This window comes from Castor canadensis, chromosome 10 (genome assembly GCF_047511655.1).
Source record: "Castor canadensis chromosome 10, mCasCan1.hap1v2, whole genome shotgun sequence".
NCBI classification, from domain to species: domain Eukaryota; kingdom Metazoa; phylum Chordata; class Mammalia; order Rodentia; family Castoridae; genus Castor; species Castor canadensis.
In genome coordinates this window covers 87599206-87621859 of record NC_133395.1, presented here as the reverse complement: position 1 = coordinate 87621859, position 22654 = coordinate 87599206, and the positions used below count along the sequence as shown (strand labels likewise).

Here is a 22654-nt window from a genome sequence, read left to right as displayed (position 1 = left end):
GCGCCCTCCTCCGTCGCCTCCTGGAGCCGTATCCTTGGATGGGTGCGTGGCTCCCAGCGGAGGTCTCGGGGACCCTTCCGGTCCTCTTCGTCCGGAAAGCGCCACTGCCCCTCCAGCCCATCAGGAAAACGGCAGCCGCGCCCTTCGCCGACCCGCTCCGCCCTCCTCCACACTCAGGGCCTGGGGCTGCGGGGCTGAATCGTGAGGCTTTCCAGCCCAGGACTTCACCTCTGGCCCCTTTCCCACCCGGGATCTTGGGAAGAAGAAACAAAACCAAACACAGCCAAAGCCATCTCCTCCGACCCGGGGCCCCTCCACATCCCTTCCGATCCCGGGTTCCTGCCGGCCTCCCGGGGCGTTTCTCCCAGGCAGGCCTTCGCGGCCACTACACGGGGCTGAGCACTCGAGTCCTCGGGCGTCACGGGGCCCGCGGCCACGCCAAGCACGCACGACTCCCGGGTCTCGTCTGCTCCTGGGTGCCCTGGGCCTCTTCCCTGTGCCGCTGCTGGGTCTTGTGCCCCTGCTTGGCCTCCTTCAGACCCGGCCCCGTGCTACGCGGCCACGTGCTACAGGATCGTGCCAGCAGAACTGGCCCTGGCTGAGCCCCGTACACACCCTCCTGCCATCCCTGGCCCTGCTAGCAAATGGCAGAGATCCTCTGGCCTCCGAGCCCAGACAAAAATCCTGATGCAGTTGGCCGAGGGGCCGCAAACCAAGGCTTCGCTTGTTCCCGCTCAGGCCCCAGCCATACCCTCTTGTCCTTTGGCTGCTCGTGTGTGGGGTGGGGGAGAGGAGGGTGCGTCCCCGTGCGTGCGTGCGTGGTCTGGGTGTCTCTGCGTGGTGTGTGTGTGTGTGTGTGTGTGTGTGTTAGATGCCGTGCCTGGTGTAGGTGGGGAAGAGCAAGCCCTCACGCACAGAGCCCCATCACACACTGGGGCCGGGCCGAGGGGATCAATCTGCTCGGCCTGATTGCGTTGGGCATACATTGCAGAAGGTGGGTTTTCCAAGGCGGAGCAGAGGGTCCCGGCACCTGAGGTTGTCCACGGGGAGAATGTCTGTTCCACGGGGGCAAGCGGTCCCTTCCGTCGTGCCCAAGCCCATGTGACCCCGAAGGCCAGGTGGCCCCGGTCCTTGAGCTGACTGAGGAGTGCTTTGAGACCCGGAGGGTGGCACAGGCGACTGGGCGCCAGCGGCGGCCATCCCTCCCTTTGAGCGGGACGGGGAGCTGCCGCTGGCATCCGGAGCTCTGGTGGCCTGCGCCCTCTGTCCCTGTGACCGCAGGCTCTGCCGTGGGAGGCGGGATCCCACGTAGAGGTCGCGCGCTGGCTGCCCTGTCTTGGGTTGAGCGACGGAGCGCGACGTGGAGCAGCACCCGACTGAGGCTCCCTGCTTCTCTGTCCCCTGGCGTCTTGCCCTGGACCCAGTGCACCACCTTGTGGCGAGCCCAGGTGTGGTGCGTCCCGCTGTGGGGCCCGCTGGGGTGCAGGACCCACTTTCTCATGGCTTCCGCACGTCCCTCCCCGTCCGCCTGGAGGGCAGTTGGGGAGCGGTCCCCAACGTGGCCTGGGACCAACCTCGCTGGTGACCCGTGTCGTGGGCGCACGACCCAGGAGAGTGTGGGGAGGGGAGAGGATTCGGGGACGTAGCTGTGAGGATTCGGTGTGCGTGAGTCTGGCGGGTAGCCCGGATGGGGTCGGGGTCGTGGTCACGGTGGGTCGTTGTGGTGGTGGTGGTGGTGGTGCTGGGGGTGGTGGTGGTGGTGGGGGGGTGGTGGCGAAGTCCCCGAAGACAAAAGGAGCAGCGAGGGAGGGAGGAGCAAAAGCCTACAGCACCCGGTATTCCCAGGCGGTCTCCCATCCAAGTACTAACCAGGCCCGACCCTGCTTAGCTTCCGAGATCAGACGAGATCGGGCGCGTTCAGGGTGGTATGGCCGTAGACGTTAGCCGCCGCCTCCGGGAGCCCCAAGAGCCTGCCGAGGGCCCCGGCGTGCGTCTCCACGCTGCTCTCCTGGCATGGCTGGGAGTCCGGGTGGGGGCTGGCAGCCCGGGGCCAGCGGCCAGAGGCCCCGCGCGCCTGCTCGGGCAGCCGGTCTCGCCCAGGTGGCCGCTGGGTGGCTTTCTTCCCGAGGTGTCCTGCTGCCAGGACGAGGGTCAAGTTTTCTCGGGGGAAAATTTCTCAGTGCTCTCGGGCGCTTGTTCTTCTGGGAATGTCCACTGCTGTGGCCAAGGCGGGGGACGCACAGCTCGGGCCAGGGCAAGAAGGCACCCTCCTCCGTCGCCTCCTGGAGCCGTATCCTTGGATGGGTGCGTGGCTCCCAGCGGAGGTCTCGGGGACCCTTCCGGTCCTCTTCGTCCGGAAAGCGCCACTGCCCCTCCAGCCCATCAGGAAAACGGCAGCCGCGCCCTTCGCCGACCCGCTCCGCCCTCCTCCACACTCAGGGCCTGGGGCTGCGGGGCTGAATCGTGAGGCTTTCCAGCCCAGGACTTCACCTCTGGCCCCTTTCACACCCGGGATCTTGGGAAGAAGAAACAAAACCAAACACAGCCAAAGCCATCTCCTCCGACCCGGGGCCCCTCCACATCCCTTCCAATCCCGGGTTCCTGCCGGCCTCCCGGGGCGTTTCTCCCAGGAAGGCCTTCGCGGCCACTACACAGGGCTGAGCACTCGAGTCCTCGGGCGTCACGGGGCCCGCGGCCACGCCAAGCACGCACGACTCCCGGGTCTCGTCTGCTCCTGGGTGCCCTGGGCCTCTTCCCTGTGCCGCTGCTGGGTCTTGTGCCCCTGCTTGGCCTCCTTCAGACCCGGCCCCGTGCTACGCGGCCACGTGCTACAGGATCGTGCCAGCAGAACTGGCCCTGGCTGAGCCCCGTACCCACCCTCCTGCCATCCCTGGCCCTGCTAGCAAATGGCAGAGATCCTCTGGCCTCCGAGCACAGACAAAAATCCTGATGCAGTGGCCGAGGGGCCGCAAACCAAGGCTTCGCTTGTTCCCGCTCAGGCCCCAGCCATACCCTCTTGTCCTTCGGCTGCTCGTGTGTGGGGTGGGGGAGAGGAGGGTGCGTCCCCGTGCGTGCGTGCGTGGTCTGGGTGTCTCTGCGTGGTGTGTGTGTGTGTGTGTGTGTGTTAGATGCCGTGCCTGGTGTAGGTGGGGAAGAGCAAGCCCTCACGCACAGAGCCCCATCACACACTGGGGCCGGGCCGAGGGGGTCAATCTGCTCGGCCTGATTGCGTTGGGCATACATTGCAGAAGGTGGGTTTTCCAAGGCGGAGCAGAGGGTCCCGGCACCTGAGGTTGTCCACGGGGAGAATGTCTGTTCCACGGGGGCAAGCGGTCCCTTCCGTCGTGCCCAAGCCCATGTGACCCCGAAGGCCAGGTGGCCCCGGTCCTTGAGCTGACTGAGGAGTGCTTTGAGACCCGGAGGGTGGCACAGGCGACTGGGCGCCAGCGGCGGCCCTCCCTCCCTTTGAGCGGGACTGGGAACTGCCGCTGGCATCCGGAGCTCTGGCGGCCTGCGCCCTCTGTCCCTGTGACCGCAGGCTCTGCCGTGGGAGGCGGGATCCCACGTAGAGGTCGCGCGCTGGCTGCCCTGTCTTGGGTTGAGCGACGGAGCGCGACGTGGAGCAGCACCCGACTGAGGCTCCCTGCTTCTCTGTCCCCTGGCGTCTTGCCCTGGACCCAGTGCACCACCTTGTGGCGAGCCCAGGTGTGGCGCGTCCCGCTGTGGGGCCCGCTGGGGTGCAGGACCCACTTTCTCATGGCTTCCGCACGTCCCTCCCCGCCCGCCTGGAGGGCAGTTGGGGAGCGGTCCCCAACGTGGCCTGGGACCAACCTCGCTGGTTACACGTGTCGCGGGCGCGCGCCCCAGGAGTGTGTGGGGGGGGAGAGGATTCGGGGACGTAGCTGTGAGGATTCGGTGTGCGTGGGTCTGGCGGGTGGCCCGGACGGGGTCGGGGTTGTGGTCACGGTGGGTCGTTGTGGTGGTGGTGGTGGTGGTGCTGGGGGTGGTGGTGGTGGGGGGGGTGGTGGCGAAGTCCCCGAAGACAAAAGGAGCAGCGAGGGAGGGAGGAGCAAAAGCCTACAGCACCCGGTATTCCCAGGCGGTCTCGCATCCAAGTACTAACCAGGCCCGACCCTGCTTAGCTTCCGAGATCAGACGAGATCGGGCGCGTTCAGGGTGGTATGGCCGTAGACGCTAGCCGCCGCCTGCGGGAGCCCCAAGAGCCTGCCGAGGGCCCCGGCGTGCGTCTCCACGCTGCTCTCCTGGCACGGCTGGGAGTCCGGGTGGGGGCTGGCAGCCCGGGGCCAGCGGCCAGAGGCCCCGCGCGCCTGCTCGGGCAGCCGGTCTCGCGCAGGTGGCCGCTGGGTGGCTTTCTTCCCGAGGTGTCCTGCTGCCAGGACGAGGGTCAAGTTTTCTCGGGGGAAAATTTCTCAGTGCTCTCGGGCGCTTGTTCTTCTGGGAATGTTCACTGCTGTGGCCAAGGCGGGGGACGCACAGCTCGGGCCAGGGCAAGCAGCCACCCTCCTCCGTCGCCTCCTGGAGCCGTATCCTTGGGTGGGTGAGTGGCTCCCAGCGGAGGTCTCGGGGACCCTTCCGGTCCTCTTCGTCCGGAAAGCGCCACTGCCCCTCCAGCCCATCAGGAAAACGGCAGCCGCGCCCTTCGCCGACCCGCTCCGCCCTCCTCCACACTCAGGGCCTGGGGCTGCGGGGCTGAATCGTGAGGCTTTCCAGCCCAGGACTTCACCTCTGGCCCCTTTCACACCCGGGATCTTGGGAAGAAGAAACAAAAATAAACACAGCAAAAGCCATCTCCTCCGACCCGGGGCCCCTCCACATCCCTTCCGATCCCGGGTTCCTGCCGGCCTCCCCGGGCGTTTCTCCCAGGCAGGCCTTCGCGGCCACTACACGGGGCTGAGCACTCGAGTCCTCGGGCATCACGGGGCCGGCGTCCACGCCAAGCACGCACGACTCCCGGTTCTCGTCTGCTCCTGGGTGCCCTGGGCCTCTTCCCTGTGCCGCTGCTGGGTCTTGTGCCCCTGCTTGGCCTCCTTCAGACCCGGCCCCGTGCTACGCGGCCACGTGCTACAGGATCGTGCCAGCAGAACTGGCCCTGGCTGAGCCCCGTACCCACCCTCCTGCCATCCCTGGCCCTGCTAGCAAATGGCAGAGATCCTCTGGCCTCCGAGCCCAGACAAAAATCCTGATGCAGTTGGCCGAGGGGCCGCAAACCAAGGCTTCGCTTGTTCCCGCTCAGGCCCCAGCCATACCCTCTTGTCCTTCGGCTGCTCGTGTGTGGGGTGGGGGAGAGGAGGGTGCGTCCCCGTGCGTGCGTGCGTGGTCTGGGTGTCTCTGCGTGGTGTGTGTGTGTGTGTGTGTGTGTGTGTGTGTGTGTGTGTGTTAGATGCCGTGCCTGGTGTAGGTGGGGAAGAGCAAGCCCTCACGCACAGAGCCGCATCACACACTGGGGCCGGGCCGAGGGGGTCAATCTGCTCGGCCTGATTGCGTTGGGCATACATTGCAGAAGGTGGGTTTTCCAAGGCGGAGCAGAGGGTCCCGGCACCTGAGGTTGTCCACGGGGAGAATGTCTGTTCCACGGGGGCAAGCGGTCCCTTCCGTCGTGCCCAAGCCCATGTGACCCCGAAGGCCAGGTGGCCCCGGTCGTTGAGCTGACTGAGGAGTGCTTTGAGACCCGGAGGGTGGCACAGGCGACTGGGCGCCAGCGGCGGCCCTCCCTCCCTTTGAGCGGGACGGGAAGCTGCCGCTGGCATCCCGAGCTCTGGCGGCCTGCGCCCTCTGTCCCTGTGACCGCAGGCTCTGCCATGGGAGGCGGGATCCCACGTAGAGGTCGCGCGCTGGCTGCCCTGTCTTGGGTTGAGCGACGGAGCGCGACGTGGAGCAGCACCCGACTGAGGCTCCCTGCTTCTCTGTCCCCTGGCGTCTTGCCCTGGACCCAGTGCACCACCTTGTGGCGAGCCCAGGTGTGGCGCGTCCCGCTGTGGGGCCCGCTGGGGTGCAGGACCCACTTTCTCATGGCTTCCGCACGTCCCTCCCCGCCCACCTGGAGGGCAGTTGGGGAGCGGTCCCCAACGTGGCCTGGGACCAACTTCGCTGGTGACCCGTGTCGCGGGCGTGCGCCCCAGGAGAGTGTGGGGAGGGGAGAGGATTCGGGGACGTAGCTGTGAGGATTCGGTGTGCGTGGGTCTGGCGGGTGGCCCGGACGGGGTCGGGGTCGTGGTCACGGTGGGTCGTTGTGGTGGTGGTGGTGGTGGTGGTGCTGGGGGTGGTGGTGGTGGTGGGGGGGGTGGTGGCGAAGTCCCCGAAGACAAAAGGAGCAGCGAGGGAGGGAGGAGCAAAAGCCTACAGCACCCGGTATTCCCAGGCGGTCCCCCATCCAAGTACTAACCAGGCCCGACCCTGCTTAGCTTCCGAGATCAGACGAGATCGGGCGCGTTCAGGGTGGTATGGCCGTAGACGCTAGCCGCCGCCTCCGGGAGCCCCAAGAGCCTGCCGAGGGCCCCGGCGTGCATCTCCACGCTGCTCTCTTTGCACGGCTGGGAGTCCGGGTGGGGGCTGGCAGCCCGGGGCCAGCGGCCAGAGGCCCCGCGCACCTGCTCGGGCAGCCGGTCTCGCCCAGGTGGCCGCTGGGTGGCTTTCTTCCCGAGGTGTCCTGCTGCCAGGACGAGGGTCAAGTTTTCTCGGGGGAAAATTTCTCAGTGCTCTCGGGCACTTGTTCTTCTGGGAATGTCCACTGCTGTGGCCAAGGCGGGGGACGCACAGCTCGGGCCAGGGCAAGCAGCTGCCCTCCTCCGTCGCCTCCTGGAGCCGTATCCTTGGGTGGGTGCGTGGCTCCCAGCGGAGGTCTCGGGGACCCTTCCGGCCCTCTTCGTCCGGAAAGCGCCACTGCCCCTCCAGCCCATCAGGAAAACGGCAGCCGCGCCCTTCGCCGACCCGCTCCGCCCTCCTCCACACTCAGGGCCTGGGGCTGCGGGGCTGAATCGTGAGGCTTTCCAGCCCAGGACTTCACCTCTGGCCCCTTTCACACCCGGGATCTTGGGAAGAAGAAACAAAACCAAACACAGCCAAAGCCATCTCCTCCGACCCGGGGCCCCTCCACATCCCTTCCGATCCCGGGTTCCTGCCTGCCTCCCGGGGCGTTTCTCCCAGGCAGGCCTTCGCGGACACTACACGGGGCTGAGCACTCGAGTCCTCGGGCGTCACGGGGCCCGCGGCCACGCCAAGCACGCACGACTCCCGGGTCTCGTCTGCTCCTGGGTGCCCTGGGCCTCTTCCCTGTGCCGCTGCTGGGTCTTGTGCCCCTGCTTGGCCTCCTTCAGACCCGACCCCGTGCTACGCGGCCACGTGCTACAGGATCGTGCCAGCAGAACTGGCCCTGGCTGAGCCCCGTACCCACCCTCCTGCCATCCCAGGCCCTGCTAGCAAATGGCAGAGATCCTCTGGCCTCCGAGCCCAGACAAAAATCCTGATGCAGTTGGCCGAGGGGCCGCAAACCAAGGCTTCGCTTGTTCCCGCTCAGGCCCCAGCCATACCCTCTTGTCCTTCGGCTGCTCGTGTGTGGGGTGGGGGAGAGGAGGGTGCGTCCCCGTGCGTGCGTGCGTGGTCTGGGTGTCTCTGCGTGGTGTGTGTGTGTGTGTGTGTGTGTGTGTGTGTGTTAGATGCCGTGCCTGGTGTAGGTGGGGAAGAGCAAGGCCTCACGCACAGAGCCCCATCACACACTGGGGCCGGGCCGAGGGGGTCAATCTGCTCGGCCTGATTGCGTTGGGCATACATTGCAGAAGGTGGGTTTTCCAAGGCGGAGCAGAGGGTCCCGGCACCTGAGGTTGTCCACGGGGAGAATGTCTGTTCCACAGGGGCAAGCGGTCCCTTCCGTCGTGCCCAAGCCCATGTGACCCCGAAGGCCAGGTGGCCCCGGTCCTTGAGCTGACTGAGGATTGCTTTGAGACCCGGAGGGTGGCACAGGCGACTGGGCGCCAGCGGCGGCCCTCCCTCCCTTTGAGCGGGACGGGGAGTTGCCGCTGGCATCCGGAGCTCTGGCGGCCTGCGCCCTCTGTCCCTGTGACCGCAGGCTCTGCCGTGGGAGGCGGGATCCCACGTAGAGGTCGCGCGCTGGCTGCCCTGTCTTGGGTTGAGCGACGGAGCGTGACGTGGAGCAGCACCCGACTGAGGCTCCCTGCTTCTCTGTCCCCTGGCGTCTTGCCCTGGACCCAGTGCACCACCTTGTGGCGAGCCCAGGTGTGGCGCGTCCCGCTGTGGGGCCCGCTGGGGTGCAGGACCCACTTTCTCATGGCTTCCGCACGTCCCTCCCCGCCCGCCTGGAGGGCAGTTGGGGAGCGGTCCCCAACGTGGCCTGGGACCAACCTCGCTGGTGACCCGTGTCACGGGCGCGCGCCCCAGGAGAGTGTGGGGAGGGGAGAGGATTCGGGGACGTAGCTGTGAGGATTCGGTGTGCGTGGGTCTGGCGGGTGGCCCGGACGGGGTCGGGGTCGTGGTCACGGTGGGTCGTTGTGGTGGGGGTGGTGGTGGTGGTGCTGGGGGTGGTGGTGGTGGTGGGGGGGGTGGTGGCGAAGTCCCCGAAGACAAAAGGAGCAGCGAGGGAGGGAGGAGCAAAAGCCTACAGCACCCGGTATTCCCAGGCGGTCCCCCATCCAAGTACTAACCAGGCCCGACCCTGCTTAGCTTCCGAGATCAGACGAGATCGGGCGCGTTCAGGGTGGTATGGCCGTAGACGCTAGCCGCCGCCTCCGGGAGCCCCAAGAGCCTGCCGAGGGCCCCGGCGTGCGTCTCCACGCTGCTCTCCTGGCACGGCTGGGAGTCCGGGTGGGGGCTGGCAGCCCGGGGCCAGCGGCCAGAGGCCCCGCGCGCCTGCTCGGGCAGCCGGTCTCGCCCAGGTGGCCGCTGGATGGATTTCTTCCCGAGGTGTCCTGCTGCCAGGACGAGGGTCAAGTTTTCTCGGGGGAAAATTTCTCAGTGCTCTCGGGCGCTTGTTCTTCTGGGAATGTCCACTGCTGTGGCCAAGGCGGGGGACGCACAGCTCGGGCCAGGGCAAGCAGCCGCCCTCCTCCGTCGCCTCCTGGAGCCGTATCCTTGGGTGGGTGCGTGGCTCCCAGCGGAGGTCTCGGGGACCCTTCCGGCCCTCTTCGTCCGGAAAGCGCCACTGCCCCTCCAGCCCATCAGGAAAACGGCAGCCGCGCCCTTCGCCGACCCGCTCCGCCCTCCTCCACACTCAGGGCCTGGGGCTGCGGGGCTGAATCGTGAGGCTTTCCAGCCCAGGACTTCACCTCTGGCCCCTTTCACACCCGGGATCTTGGGAAGAAGAAACAAAACCAAACACAGCCAAAGCCATCTCCTCCGACCCGGGGCCCCTCCACATCCCTTCCGATCCCGGGTTCTTGCCGGCCTCCCGGGGCGTTTCTCCCAGGCAGGCCTTCGCGGCCACTACACGGGGCTGAGCACTCGAGTCCTCGGGCGTCACGGGGCCCGCGGCCACGCCAAGCACGCACGACTCCTGGGTCTCGTCTGCTATTGGGTGCCCTGGGCCTCTTCCCTGTGCCGCTGCTGGGTCTTGTGCCCCTGCTTGGCCTCCTTCAGACCCGGCCCCGTGCTACGCGGCCACGTGCTACAGGATCGTGCCAGCAGAACTGGCCCTGGCTGAGCCCCGTACCCACCCTCCTGCCATCCCTGGCCCTGCTAGCAAATGGCAGAGATCCTCTGGCCTCCGAGCCCAGACAAAAATCCTGATGCAGTTGGCCGAGGGGCCGCAAACCAAGGCTTCGCTTGTTCCCGCTCAGGCCCCAGCCATACCCTCTTGTCCTTCGGCTGCTCGTGTGTGGGGTGGGGGAGAGGAGGGTGCGTCCCTGTGCGTGCGTGCGTGGTCTGGGTGTCTCTGCGTGGTGTGTGTGTGTGTGTGTGTGTGTGTTAGATGCCGTGCCTGGTGTAGGTGGGGAAGAGCAAGCCCTCACGCACAGAGCCCCATCACACACTGGGGCCGGGCCGAGGGGGTCAATCTGCTCGGCCTGATTGCGTTGGGCATACATTGCAGAAGGTGGGTTTTCCAAGGCGGAGCAGAGGGTCCCGGCACCTGAGGTTGTCCACGGGGAGAATGTCTGTTCCACGGGGGCAAGCGGTCCCTTCCGTCGTGCCCAAGCCCATGTGACCCCGAAGGCCAGGTGGCCCCGGTCCTTGAGCTGACTGAGGAGTGCTTTGAGACCCGGAGGGTGGCACAGGCGACTGGGCGCCAGCGGCGGCCCTCCCTCCCTTTGAGCGGGACGGGGAGCTGCCGCTGGCATCCGGAGCTCTGGCGGCCTGCGCCATCTGTCCCTGTGACCACAGGCTCTGACGTGGGAGGCGGGATCCCACGTAGAGGTCGCGCGCTGGTTGCCCTGTCTTGGGTTGAGCGACGGAGCGCGACGTGGAGCAGCACCCGACTGAGGCTCCCTGCTTCTCTGTCCCCTGGCGTCTTGCCCTGGACCCAGTGCACCACCTTGTGGCGAGCCCAGGTGTGGCGCGTCCCGCTGTGGGGTCCGCTGGGGTGCAGGACCCACTTTCTCATGGCTTCCGCACGTCCCTCCCCGCCCGCCTGGAGGGCAGTTGGGGAGCCGTCCCCAACGTGGCCTGGGACCAACCTCGCTGGTGACCCGTGTCGCGGGCGCGCGCCCCAGGAGAGTGTGGGGAGGGGAGAGGATTCGGGGACGTAGCTGTGAGGATTCGGTGTGCGTGGGTCTGGCGGGTGGCCCGGACGGGGTCGGGGTCGTGGTCACGGTGGGTCGTTGTGGTGGTGGTGGTGGTGGTGGTGCTGGGGGTGGTGGTGGTGGTGGGGGGGGTGGTGGCGAAGTCCCCGAAGACAAAAGGAGCAGCGAGGGAGGGAGGAGCAAAAGCCTACAGCACCCGGTACTCCCAGGCGGTCTCCCATCCAAGTACTAACCAGGCCCGACCCTGCTTAGCTTCCGAGATCAGACGAGATCGGGCGCGTTCAGGGTGGTATGGCCGTAGACGCTAGCCGCCGCCTCCGGGAGCCCCAAGAGCCTGCCGAGGGCCCCGGCGTGCGTCTCCACGCTGCTCTCCTGGCACGGCTGGGAGTCCGGGTGGGGGCTGGCAGCCCGGGGCCAGCGGCCAGAGGCCCCGCGTGCCTGCTCGGGCAGCTGGTCTCGCCCAGGTGGCCGCTGGGTGGCTTTCTTCCCGAGGTGTCCTGCTGCCAGGACGAGGGTCAAGTTTTCTCGGGGGAAAATTTCTCAGTGCTCTCGGGCGCTTGTTCTTCTGGGAATGTCCACTGCTGTGGCCAAGGTGGGGGACGCACAGCTCGGGCCAGGGCAAGCAGCCGCCCTCCTCCGTCGCCTCCTGGAGCCGTATCCTTGGGTGGGTGCGTGGCTCCCAGCGGAGGTCTCGGGGACCCTTCCGGTCCTCTTCGTCCGGAAAGCGCCACTGACCCTCCAGCCCATCAGGAAAACGGCAGCCGCGCCCTTCGCCGACCCGCTCCGCCTTCCTCCACACTCAGGGCCTGGGGCTGCGGGGCTGAATCGTGAGGCTTTCCAGCCCAGGACTTCACCTCTGGCCCCTTTCACACCCGGGATCTTGGGAAGAAGAAACAAAACCAAACACAGCCAAAGCCATCTCCTCCGACCCGGGGCCCCTCCACATCCCTTCCGATCCCGGGTTCCTGCCGGCCTCCCGGGGCGTTTCTCCCAGGCAGGCCTTCGCGGCCACTACACGGGGCTGAGCACTCGAGTCCTCGGGCGTCACGGGGCCCGCGGCCACGCCAAGCACGCACGACTCCCGGGTCTCGTCTGCTCCTGGGTGCCCTGGGCCTCTTCCCTGTGCCGCTGCTGTGTCTTGTGCCCCTGCTTGGCCTCCTTCAGACCCGACCCCGTGCTACGCGGCCACGTGCTACAGGATCGTGCCAGCAGAACTGGCCCTGGCTGAGCCCCGTACCCACCCTCCTGCCATCCCTGGCCCTGCTAGCAAATGGCAGAGATCCTCTGGCCTCCGAGCCCAGACAAAAATCCTGATGCAGTAGGCCGAGGGGCCGCAAACCAAGGCTTCGCTTGTTCCCGCTCAGGCCCCAGCCATACCCTCTTGTCCTTCGGCTGCTCGTGTGTGGGGTGGGGGAGAGGAGGGTGCGTCCCCGTGCGTGCGTGCGTGGTCTGGGTGTCTCTGCGTGGTGTGTGTGTGTGTGTGTGTGTGTGTTAGATGCCGTGCCTGGTGTAGGTGGGGAAGAGCAAGCCCTCACGCACAGAGCCCCATCACACACTGGGGCCGGGCCGAGGGGGTCAATCTGCTCGGCCTGATTGCGTTGGGCATACATTGCAGAAGTTGGGTTTTCCAAGGCGGAGCAGAGGGTCCCGGCACCTGAGGTTGTCCACGGGGAGAATGTCTGTTCCACGGGGGCAAGCGGTCCCTTCCGTCGTGCCCAAGCCCATGTGACCCCGAAGGCCAGGTGGCCCCGGTCCTTGAGCTGACTGAGGAGTGCTTTGAGACCCGGAGGGTGGCACAGGCGACTGGGCACCAGCGGCGGCCCTCCCTCCCTTTGAGCGGGACTGGGAGCTGCCGCTGGCATCCGGAGCTCTGGCGGCCTGCGCCCTCTGTCCCTGTGACCGCAGGCTCTGCCGTGGGAGGCGGGATCCCACGTAGAGGTCCCGCGCTGGCTGCCCTGTCTTGGGTTGAGCGACGGAGCGCGACGTGGAGCAGCACCCGACTGAGGCTCCCTGCTTCTCTGTCCCCTGGCGTCTTGCCCAGGACCCAGTGCACCACCTTGTGGCGAGCCCAGGTGTGGCGCGTCCCGCTGTGGGGCCCGCTGGGGTGCAGGACCCACTTTCTCATGGCTTCCGCACGTCCCTCCCCGCCAGCCTGGAGGGCAGTTGGGGAGCGGTCCCCAACGTGGCCTGGGACCAACCTCGCTGGTGACCCGTGTCGCGGGCGTGCGCCCCAGGAGAGTGTGGGGAGGGGAGAGGATTCGGGGACGTAGCTGTGAGGATTCGGTGTGCGTGGGTCTGGCGGGTGGCCCGGACGGGGTCGGGGTCGTGGTCACGGTGGGTCGTTGTGGTGGTGGTGGTGGTGGTGGTGCTGGGGGTGGTGGTGGTGGTGGGGGGGGTGGTGGCGAAGTCCCCGAAGACAAAAGGAGCAGCGAGGGAGGGAGGAGCAAAAGCCTACAGCACCCGGTATTCCCAGGCGGTCCCCCATCCAAGTACTAACCAGGCCCGACCCTGCTTAGCTTCCGAGATCAGACGAGATCGGGCGCGTTCAGGGTGGTATGGCCGTAGACGCTAGCCGCCGCCTCCGGGAGCCCCAAGAGCCTGCCGAGGGCCCCGGCGTGCATCTCCACGCTGCTCTCTTTGCACGGCTGGGAGTCCGGGTGGGGGCTGGCAGCCCGGGGCCAGCGGCCAGAGGCCCCGCGCGCCTGCTCGGGCAGCCGGTCTCGCCCAGGTGGCCGCTGGGTGGCTTTCTTCCCGAGGTGTCCTGCTGCCAGGATGAGGGTCAAGTTTTCTCGGGGGAAAATTTCTCAGTGCTCTCGGGCGCTTGTTCTTCTGGGAATGTCCACTGCTGTGGCCAAGGCGGGGGACGCACAGCTCGGGCCAGGGCAAGCAGCCGCCCTCCTCCGTCGCCTCCTGGAGCCGTATCCTTGGGTGGGTGCGTGGCTCCCAGCGGAGGTCTCGGGGACCCTTCCGGTCCTCTTCGTCCGGAAAGCGCCACTGCCCCTCCAGCCCATCAGGAAAACGGCAGCCGCGCCCTTCGCCGACCCGCTCCGCCCTCCTCCACACTCAGGGCCTGGGGCTGCGGGGCTGAATCGTGAGGCTTTCCAGCCCAGGACTTCACCTCTGGCCCCTTTCACACCCGGGATCTTGGGAAGAAGAAACAAAACCAAACACAGCCAAAGCCATCTCCTCCGAGCCGGGGCCCCTCCACATCCCTTCCGATCCCGGGTTCCTGCCGGCCTCCCGGGGTGTTTCTCCCAGGCAGGCCTTCGCGGCCACTACACGGGGCTGAGCACTCGAGTCCTCGGGCGTCACGGGGCCCGCGGCCACGCCAAGCACGCACGACTCCCGGGTCTCGTCTGCTCCTGGGTGCCCTGGGCCTCTTCCCTGTGCCGCTGCTGGGTCTTGTGCCCCTGCTTGGCCTCCTTCAGACCCGACCCCGTGCTACGCGGCCACGTGCTACAGGATCGTGCCAGCAGAACTGGCCCTGGCTGAGCCCCGTACCCACCCTCCTGCCATCCCTGGCCCTGCTAGCAAATGGCAGAGATCCTCTGGCCTCCGAGCCCAGACAAAAATCCTGATGCAGTTGGCCGAGGGGCCGCAAACCAAGGCTTCGCTTGTTCCCGCTCAGGCCCCAGCCATACCCTCTTGTCCTTCGGCTGCTCGTGTGTGGGGTGGGGGAGAGGAGGGTGCGTCCCCGTGCGTGCGTGCGTGGTCTGGGTGTCTCTGCGTGGTGTGTGTGTGTGTGTGTGTGTGTGTGTGTGTGTTAGATGCCGTGCCTGGTGTAGGTGGGGAAGAGCAAGGCCTCACGCACAGAGCCCCATCACACACTGGGGCCGGGCCGAGGGGGTCAATCTGCTCGGCCTGATTGCGTTGGGCATACATTGCAGAAGGTGGGTTTTCCAAGGCGGAGCAGAGGGTCCCGGCACCTGAGGTTGTCCACGGGGAGAATGTCTGTTCCACAGGGGCAAGCGGTCCCTTCCGTCGTGCCCAAGCCCATGTGACCCCGAAGGCCAGGTAGCCCCGGTCCTTGAGCTGACTGAGGAGTGCTTTGAGACCCGGAGGGTGGCACAGGCGACTGGGCGCCAGCGGCGGCCCTCCCTCCCTTTGAGCGGGACGGGGAGCTGCCGCTGGCATCCGGAGCTCTGGCGGCCTGCGCCCTCTGTCCCTGTGACCGCAGGCTCTGCCGTGGGAGGCGGGATCCCACGTAGAGGTCGCACGCTGGCTGCCCTGTCTTGGGTTGAGCGACGGAGCGCGACGTGGAGCAGCACCCGACTGAGGCTCCCGGCTTCTCTGTCCCCTGGCGTCTTGCCCTGGACCCAGTGCACCACCTTGTGGCGAGCCCAGGTGTGGCGCGTCCCGCTGTGGGGCCCGCTGGGGTGCAGGACCCACATTCTCATGGCTTCCGCACGTCCCTCCCCGCCCGCCTGGAGGGCAGTTGGGGAGCGGTCCCCAACGTGGCCTGGGACCAACCTCGCTGGTGACCCGTGTCACGGGCGCGCGCCCCAGGAGAGTGTGGGGAGGGGAGAGGATTCGGGGACGTAGCTGTGAGGATTCGGTGTGCGTGGGTCTGGCGGGTGGCCCGGACGGGGTCGGGGTCGTGGTCACGGTGGGTCGTTGTGGTGGTGGTGGTGGTGGTGGTGCTGGGGGTGGTGGTGGTGGTGGGGGGGGTGGTGGCGAAGTCCCCGAAGACAAAAGGAGCAGCGAGGGAGGGAGGAGCAAAAGCCTACAGCACCCGGTATTCCCAGGCGGTCCCCCATCCAAGTACTAACCAGGCCCGACCCTGCTTAGCTTCCGAGATCAGACGAGATCGGGCGCGTTCAGGGTGGTATGGCCGTAGACGCTAGCCGCCGCCTCCGGGAGCCCCAAGAGCCTGCCGAGGGCCCCGGCGTGCGTCTCCACGCTGCTCTCCTGGCACGGCTGGGAGTCCGGGTGGGGGCTGGCAGCCCGGGGCCAGCGGCCAGAGGCCCCGCGCGCCTGCTCGGGCAGCCGGTCTCGCCCAGGTGGCCGCTGGGTGGCTTTCTTCCCGAGGTGTCCTGCTGCCTGGACGAGGGTCAAGTTTTCTCGGGGGAAAATTTCTCAGTGCTCTCGGGCGCTTGTTCTTCTGGGAATGTCCACTGCTGTGGCCAAGGCGGGGGACTCACAGCTCGGGCCAGGGCAAGCAGCCGCCCTCCTCCGTCGCCTCCTGGAGCCGTATCCTTGGGTGGGTGCGTGGCTCCCAGCGGAGGTCTCGGGGACCCTTCCGGCCCTCTTCGTCCGGAAAGCGCCACTGCCCCTCCAGCCCATCAGGAAAACGGCAGCCGCGCCCTTCGCCGACCCGCTCCGCCCTCCTCCACACTCAGGGCCTGGGGCTGCGGGGCTGAATCGTGAGGCTTTCCAGCCCAGGACTTCACCTCTGGCCCCTTTCACACCCGGGATCTTGGGAAGAAGAAACAAAACCAAACACAGCCAAAGCCATCTCCTCCGACCCGGGGCCCCTCCACATCCCTTCCGATCCCGGGTTCCTGCCGGCCTCCTGGGGCGTTTCTCCCAGGCAGGCCTTCGCGGCCACTACACGGGGCTGAGCACTCGAGTCCTCGGGCGTCACGGGGCCCGCGGCCACGCCAAGCACGCACGACTCCCGGGTCTCGTCTGCTCCTGGGTGCCCTGGGCCTCTTCCCTGTGCCGCTGCTGGGTCTTGTGCCCCTGCTTGGCCTCCTTCAGACCCGGCCCCGTGCTACGCGGCCACGTGCTACAGGATCGTGCCAGCAGAACTGGCCCTGGCTGAGCCCCGTACCCACCCTCCTGCCATCCCTGGCCCTGCTAGCAAATGGCAGAGATCCTCTGGCCTCCGAGCCCAGACAAAAATCCTGATGCAGTTGGCCGAGGGGCCGCAAACCAAGGCTTCGCTTGTTCCCGCTCAGGCCCCAGCCATACCCTCTTGTCCTTCGGCTGCTCGTGTGTGGGGTGGGGGAGAGGAGGGTGCGTCCCCGTGCGTGCGTGCGTGGTCTGGGTGTCTCTGCGTGGTGTGTGTGTGTGTGTGTGTGTGTGTGTGTGTGTGTGTGTTAGATGCCGTGCCTGGTGTAGGTGGGGAAGAGCAAGCCCTCACGCACAGAGCCCCATCACACACTGGGGCCGGGCCGAGGGGGTCAATCTGCTCGGCCTGATTGCGTTGGGCATACATTGCAGAAGGTGGGTTTTCCAAGGCGGAGCAGAGGGTCCCGGCACCTGAGGTTGTCCACGGGGAGAATGTCTGTTCCACGGGGGCAAGCGGTCCCTTCCGTCGTGCCCAAGCCCATGTGACCCCGAAGGCCAGGTGGCCCCGGTCCTTGAGCTGACTGAGGAGTGCTTTGAGACCCGGAGGGTGGCACAGGCGACTGGGCGCCAGCGGCGGCCCTCCCTCCCTTTGAGCGGGACGGGAAGCTGCCGCTGGCATCCGGAGCTCTGGCGGCCTGCGCCCTCTGTCCCTGTGACCGCAGGCTCTGCCGTGGGAGGCGGGATCCCACGTAGAAGTCGCGCGCTGGCTGCCCTGTCTTGGGTTGAGCGACGGAGCGCGACGTGGAGCAGCACCCGACTGAGGCTCCCTGCTTCTCTGTCCCCTGGCGTCTTGCCCTGGACCCAGTGCACCACCTTGTGGCGAGCCCAGGTGTGGCGCGTCCCGCTGTGGGGCCCGCTGGGGTGCAGGACCCACTTTCTCATGGCTTCCGCACGTCCCTCCCCGCCCGCCTGGAGGGCAGTTGGGGAGCGGTCCCCAACGTGGCCTGGGACCAACCTCGCTGGTGACCCGTGTCGTGGGCGCGCGCCCCAGGAGAGTGTGGGGAGGGGAGAGGATTCGGGGACGTAGCTGTGAGGATTCGGTGTGCGTGGGTCTGGCGGGTGGCCCGGTCGGGGTCGGGGTCGTGGTCACGGTGGGTCGTTGTGGTGGTGGTGGTGGTGGTGCTGGGGGTGGTGGTGGTGGTGGGGGGGTGGTGGCGAAGTCCCCAAAGACAAAAGGAGCAGCGAGGGAGGGAGGAGCAAAAGCCTACAGCACCCGGTATTCCCAGGCGGTCTCCCATCCAAGTACTAACCAGGCCCGACCCTGCTTAGCTTCCGAGATCAGACGAGATCGGGCGCGTTCAGTGTGGTATGGCCGTAGACGTTAGCCGCCGCCTCCGGGAGCCCCAAGAGCCTGCCGAGGGCCCCGGCGTGCGTCTCCACGCTGCTCTCCTGGCACGGCTGGGAGTCCGGGTGGGGGCTGGCAGCCCGGGGCCAGCGGCCAGAGGCCCCGCGCGCCTGCTCGGGCAGCCGGTCTCGCCCAGGTGGCCGCTGGGTGGCTTTCTTCCCGAGGTGTCCTGCTGCCTGGACGAGGGTCAAGTTTTCTCGGGGGAAAATTTCTCAGTGCTCTCGGGCGCTTGTTCTTCTGGGAATGTCCACTGCTGTGGCCAAGGCGGGGGACGCACAGCTCGGGCCAGGGCAAGCAGCCGCCCTCCTCCGTCGCCTCCTGGAGCCGTATCCTTGGGTGGGTGCGTGGCTCCCAGCGGAGGTCTCGGGGACCCTTCCGGCCCTCTTCGTCCGGAAAGCGCCACTGCCCCTCCAGCCCATCAGGAAAACGGCAGCCGCGCCCTTCGCCGACCCGCTCCGCCCTCCTCCACACTCAGGGCCTGGGGCTGCGGGGCTGAATCGTGAGGCTTTCCAGCCCAGGACTTCACCTCTGGCCCCTTTCACACCCGGGATCTTGGGAAGAAGAAACAAAACCAAACACAGCCAAAGCCATCTCCTCCGACCCGGGGCCCCTCCACATCACTTCCGATCCCGGGTTCCTGCCGGCCTCCCGGGGCGTTTCTCCCAGGCAGGCCTTCGCGGCCACTACACGGGGCTGAGCACTCGAGTCCTCGGGCGTCACGGGGCCCGCGGCCACGCCAAGCACGCACGACTCCCGGGTCTCGTCTGCTCCTGGGTGCCCTGGGCCTCTTCCCTGTGCCGCTGCTGGGTCTTGTGCCCCTGCTTGGCCTCCTTCAGACCCGACCCCGTGCTACGCGGCCACGTGCTACAGGATCGTGCCAGCAGAACTGGCCCTGGCTGAGCCCCGTACCCACCCTCCTGCCATCCCTGGCCCTGCTAGCAAATGGCAGAGATCCTCTGGCCTCCGAGCCCAGACAAAAATCCTGATGCAGTTGGCCGAGGGGCCGCAAACCAAGGCTTCGCTTGTTCCCGCTCAGGCCCCAGCCATACCCTCTTGTCCTTCGGCTGCTCGTGTGTGGGGTGGGGGAGAGGAGGGTGCGTCCCCGTGCGTGCGTGCGTGGTCTGGGTGTCTCTGCGTGGTGTGTGTGTGTGTGTGTGTGTGTGTGTGTGTTAGATGCCGTGCCTGGTGTAGGTGGGGAAGAGCAAGCCCTCACGCACAGAGCCCCATCACACACTGGGGCCGGGCCGAGGGGGTCAATCTGCTCGGCCTGATTGCGTTGGGCATACATTGCAGAAGGTGGGTTTTCCAAGGCGGAGCAGAGGGTCCCGGCACCTGAGGTTGTCCACGGGGAGAATGTCTGTTCCACGGGGGCAAGCGGTCCCTTCCGTCGTGCCCAAGCCCATGTGACCCCGAAGGCCAGGTGGCCCCGGTCCTTGAGCTGACTGAGGAGTGCTTTGAGACCCGGAGGGTGGCACAGGCGACTGGGCGCCAGCGGCGGCCCTCCCTCCCTTTGAGCGGGACGGGGAGCTGCCGCTGGCATCCGGAGCTCTGGCGGCCTGCGCCCTCTGTCCCTGTGACCGCAGGCTCTGCCGTGGGAGGCGGGATCCCACGTAGAGGTCGCACGCTGGCTGCCCTGTCTTGGGTTGAGCGACGGAGCGCGACGTGGAGCAGCACCCGACTGAGGCTCCCTGCTTCTCTGTCCCCTGGCGTCTTGCCCTGGACCCAGTGCACCACCTTGTGGCGAGCCCAGGTGTGGCGCGTCCCGCTGTGGGGCCCGCTGGGGTGCAGGACCCACTTTCTCATGGCTTCCGCACGTCCCTCCCCGCCCACCTGGAGGGCAGTTGGGGAGCGGTCCCCAACGTGGCCTGGGACCAACCTCGCTGGTGACCCGTGTCACGGGCGCGCGCCCCAGGAGAGTGTGGGGAGGGGAGAGGATTCGGGGACGTAGCTGTGAGGATTCGGTGTGCGTGGGTCTGGCGGGTGGCCCGGACGGGGTCGGGGTCGTGGTCACGGTGGGTCGTTGTGGTGGTGGTGGTGGTGGTGGTGCTGGGGGTGGTGGTGGTGGTGGGGGGGGTGGTGGCGAAGTCCCCGAAGACAAAAGGAGCAGCGAGGGAGGGAGGAGCAAAAGCCTACAGCACCCGGTATTCCCAGGCGGTCCCCCATCCAAGTACTAACCAGGCCCGACCCTGCTTAGCTTCCGAGATCAGACGAGATCGGGCGCGTTCAGGGTGGTATGGCCGTAGACGCTAGCCGCCGCCTCCGGGAGCCCCAAGAGCCTGCCGAGGGCCCCGGCGTGCGTCTCCACGCTGCTCTCCTGGCACGGCTGGGAGTCCGGGTGGGGGCTGGCAGCCCGGGGCCAGCGGCCAGAGGCCCCGCGCGCCTGCTCGGGCAGCCGGTCTCGCCCAGGTGGCCGCTGGGTGGCTTTCTTCCCGAGGTGTCCTGCTGCCAGGACGAGGGTCAAGTTTTCTCGGGGGAAAATTTCTCAGTGCTCTCGGGCGCTTGTTCTTCTGGGAATGTCCACTGCTGTGGCCAAGGCGGGGGACGCACAGCTCGGGCCAGGGCAAGCAGCCGCCCTCCTCCGTCGCCTCCTGGAGCCGTATCCTTGGGTGGGTGCGTGGCTCCCAGCGGAGGTCTCGGGGACCCTTCCGGTCCTCTTCGTCCGGAAAGCGCCACTGCCCCTCCAGCCCATCAGGAAAACGGCAGCCGCGCCCTTCGCCGACCCGCTCCGCCCTCCTCCACACTCAGAGCCTGGGGCTGCGGGGCTGAATCGTGAGGCTTTCCAGCCCAGGACTTCACCTCTGGCCCCTTTCACACCCGGGATCTTGGGAAGAAGAAACAAAACCAAACACAGACAAAGCCATCTCCTCCGACCCGGGGCCCCTCCACATCCCTTCCGATCCCGGGTTCCTGCAGGCCTCCCGGGGCGTTTCTCCCAGGCAGGCCTTCGCGGCCACTACACGGGGCTGAGCACTCGAGTCCTCGTGCATCACGGGGCCCGCGGCCACGCCAAGCACGCACGACTCCCGGGTCTCGTCTGCTCCTGGGTGTCCTGGGCCTCTTCCCTGTGCCGCTGCTGGGTCTTGTGCCCCTGCTTGGCCTCCTTCAGACCCGGCCCCGTGCTACGCGGCCACGTGCTACAGGATCTTGCCAGCAGAACTGGCCCTGGCTGAGCCCCGTACCCACCCTCCTGCCATCCCTGGCCCTGCTAGCAAATGGCAGAGATCCTCTGGCCTCCGAGCCCAGACAAAAATCCTGATGCAGTTGGCCGAGGGGCCGCAAACCAAGGCTTCGCTTGTTCCCGCTCAGGCCCCAGCCATACCCTCTTGTCCTTCGGCTGCTCGTGTGTGGGGTGGGGGAGAGGAGGGTGCGTCCCCGTGCGTGCGTGCGTGGTCTGGGTGTCTCTGCGTGGTGTGTGTGTGTGTGTGTGCGTGTGTGTGTGTGTGTGTGTGTTAGATGCCGTGCCTGGTGTAGGTGGGGAAGAGCAAGCCCTCACGCACAGAGCCCCATCACACACTGGGGCCGGGCCGAGGGGGTCAATCTGCTCGGCCTGATTGCGTTGGGCATACATTGCAGAAGGTGGGTTTTCCAAGGCGGAGCAGAGGGTCCCGGCACCTGAGGTTGTCCACGGGGAGAATGTCTGTTCCACGGGGGCAAGCGGTCCCTTCCGTCGTGCCCAAGCCCATGTGACCCCGAAGGCCAGGTGGCCCCGGTCCTTGAGCTGACTGAGGAGTGCTTTGAGACCCGGAGGGTGGCACAGGCGACTGGGCGCCAGCGGCGGGCCTCCCTCCCTTTGAGCGGGACGGGGAGCTGCCGCTGGCATCCGGAGCTCTGGTGGCCTGCGCCCTCTGTCCCTGTGACCGCAGGCTCTGCCGTGGGAGGCGGGATCCCACGTAGAAGTCGCGCGCTGGCTGCCCTGTCTTGGGTTGAGCGACGGAGCGCGACGTGGAGCAGCACCCGACTGAGGCTCCCTGCTTCTCTGTCCCCTGGCGTCTTGCCCTGGACCCAGTGCACCACCTTGTGGCGAGCCCAGGTGTGGCGCGTCCCGCTGTGGGGCCCGCTGGGGTGCAGGACCCACTTTCTCATGGCTTCCGCACGTCCCTCCCCGCCCGCCTGGAGGGCAGTTGGGGAGCGGTCCCCAACGTGGCCTGGGACCAACCTCGCTGGTGACCCGTGTCGTGGGCGCGCGCCCCAGGAGAGTGTGGGGAGGGGAGAGGATTCGGGGACGTAGCTGTGAGGATTCGGTGTGCGTGGGTCTGGCGGGTGGCCCGGTCGGGGTCGGGGTCGTGGTCACGGTGGGTCGTTGTGGTGGTGGTGGTGGTGGTGCTGGGGGTGGTGGTGGTGGTGGGGGGGTGGTGGCGAAGTCCCCGAAGACAAAAGGAGCAGCGAGGGAGGGAGGAGCAAAAGCCTACAGCACCCGGTATTCCCAGGCGGTCTCCCATCCAAGTACTAACCAGGCCCGACCCTGCTTAGCTTCCGAGATCAGACGAGATCGGGCGCGTTCAGGGTGGTATGGCCGTAGACGTTAGCCGCCGCCTCCGGGAGACCCAAGAGCCTGCCGAGGGCCCCGGCGTGCGTCTCCACGCTGCTCTCCTGGCACGGCTGGGAGTCCGGGTGGGGGCTGGCAGCCCGGGGCCAGCGGCCAGAGGCCCCGCGCGCCTGCTCGGGCAGCCGGTCTCGCCCAGGTGGCCGCTGGGTGGCTTTCTTCCCGAGGTGTCCTGCTGCCTGGACGAGGGTCAAGTTTTCTCGGGGGAAAATTTCTCAGTGCTCTCGGGCGCTTGTTCTTCTGGGAATGTCCACTGCTGTGGCCAAG

General features: G+C 67.3%; 10 non-coding genes across 10 annotated transcripts; all 10 read right to left on the bottom strand.

Moving 5' to 3' along the window:
• Window positions 1–1820: 1820 nt before the first annotated feature.
• LOC141413587 (5S ribosomal RNA) lies at window positions 1821–1939 on the bottom strand. Its single transcript, XR_012438378.1, has one exon. It is a non-coding gene; the product is annotated as a 5S ribosomal RNA (ribosomal RNA).
• Window positions 1940–4074: 2135 nt separating this feature from the next.
• On the bottom strand, window positions 4075–4193 carry LOC141412852 (5S ribosomal RNA). The gene has a single exon (XR_012437694.1). It is a non-coding gene; the product is annotated as a 5S ribosomal RNA (ribosomal RNA).
• Window positions 4194–6354: 2161 nt separating this feature from the next.
• Window positions 6355–6473, bottom strand: LOC141412385 (5S ribosomal RNA). Its single transcript, XR_012437224.1, has one exon. It is a non-coding gene; the product is annotated as a 5S ribosomal RNA (ribosomal RNA).
• Window positions 6474–8626: 2153 nt separating this feature from the next.
• On the bottom strand, window positions 8627–8745 carry LOC141412384 (5S ribosomal RNA). Its single transcript, XR_012437223.1, has one exon. It is a non-coding gene; the product is annotated as a 5S ribosomal RNA (ribosomal RNA).
• Window positions 8746–10890: 2145 nt separating this feature from the next.
• LOC141412467 (5S ribosomal RNA) lies at window positions 10891–11009 on the bottom strand. Its single transcript, XR_012437306.1, has one exon. It is a non-coding gene; the product is annotated as a 5S ribosomal RNA (ribosomal RNA).
• Window positions 11010–13154: 2145 nt separating this feature from the next.
• LOC141412382 (5S ribosomal RNA) lies at window positions 13155–13273 on the bottom strand. Its single transcript, XR_012437221.1, has one exon. It is a non-coding gene; the product is annotated as a 5S ribosomal RNA (ribosomal RNA).
• Window positions 13274–15426: 2153 nt separating this feature from the next.
• On the bottom strand, window positions 15427–15545 carry LOC141412381 (5S ribosomal RNA). Its single transcript, XR_012437220.1, has one exon. It is a non-coding gene; the product is annotated as a 5S ribosomal RNA (ribosomal RNA).
• A 2155-nt stretch (window positions 15546–17700) lies between these two features.
• LOC141412694 (5S ribosomal RNA) lies at window positions 17701–17819 on the bottom strand. Its single transcript, XR_012437536.1, has one exon. It is a non-coding gene; the product is annotated as a 5S ribosomal RNA (ribosomal RNA).
• Window positions 17820–19970: 2151 nt separating this feature from the next.
• LOC141412380 (5S ribosomal RNA) lies at window positions 19971–20089 on the bottom strand. Its single transcript, XR_012437219.1, has one exon. It is a non-coding gene; the product is annotated as a 5S ribosomal RNA (ribosomal RNA).
• A 2157-nt stretch (window positions 20090–22246) lies between these two features.
• LOC141413586 (5S ribosomal RNA) lies at window positions 22247–22365 on the bottom strand. Its single transcript, XR_012438377.1, has one exon. It is a non-coding gene; the product is annotated as a 5S ribosomal RNA (ribosomal RNA).
• Window positions 22366–22654: the final 289 nt, after the last annotated feature.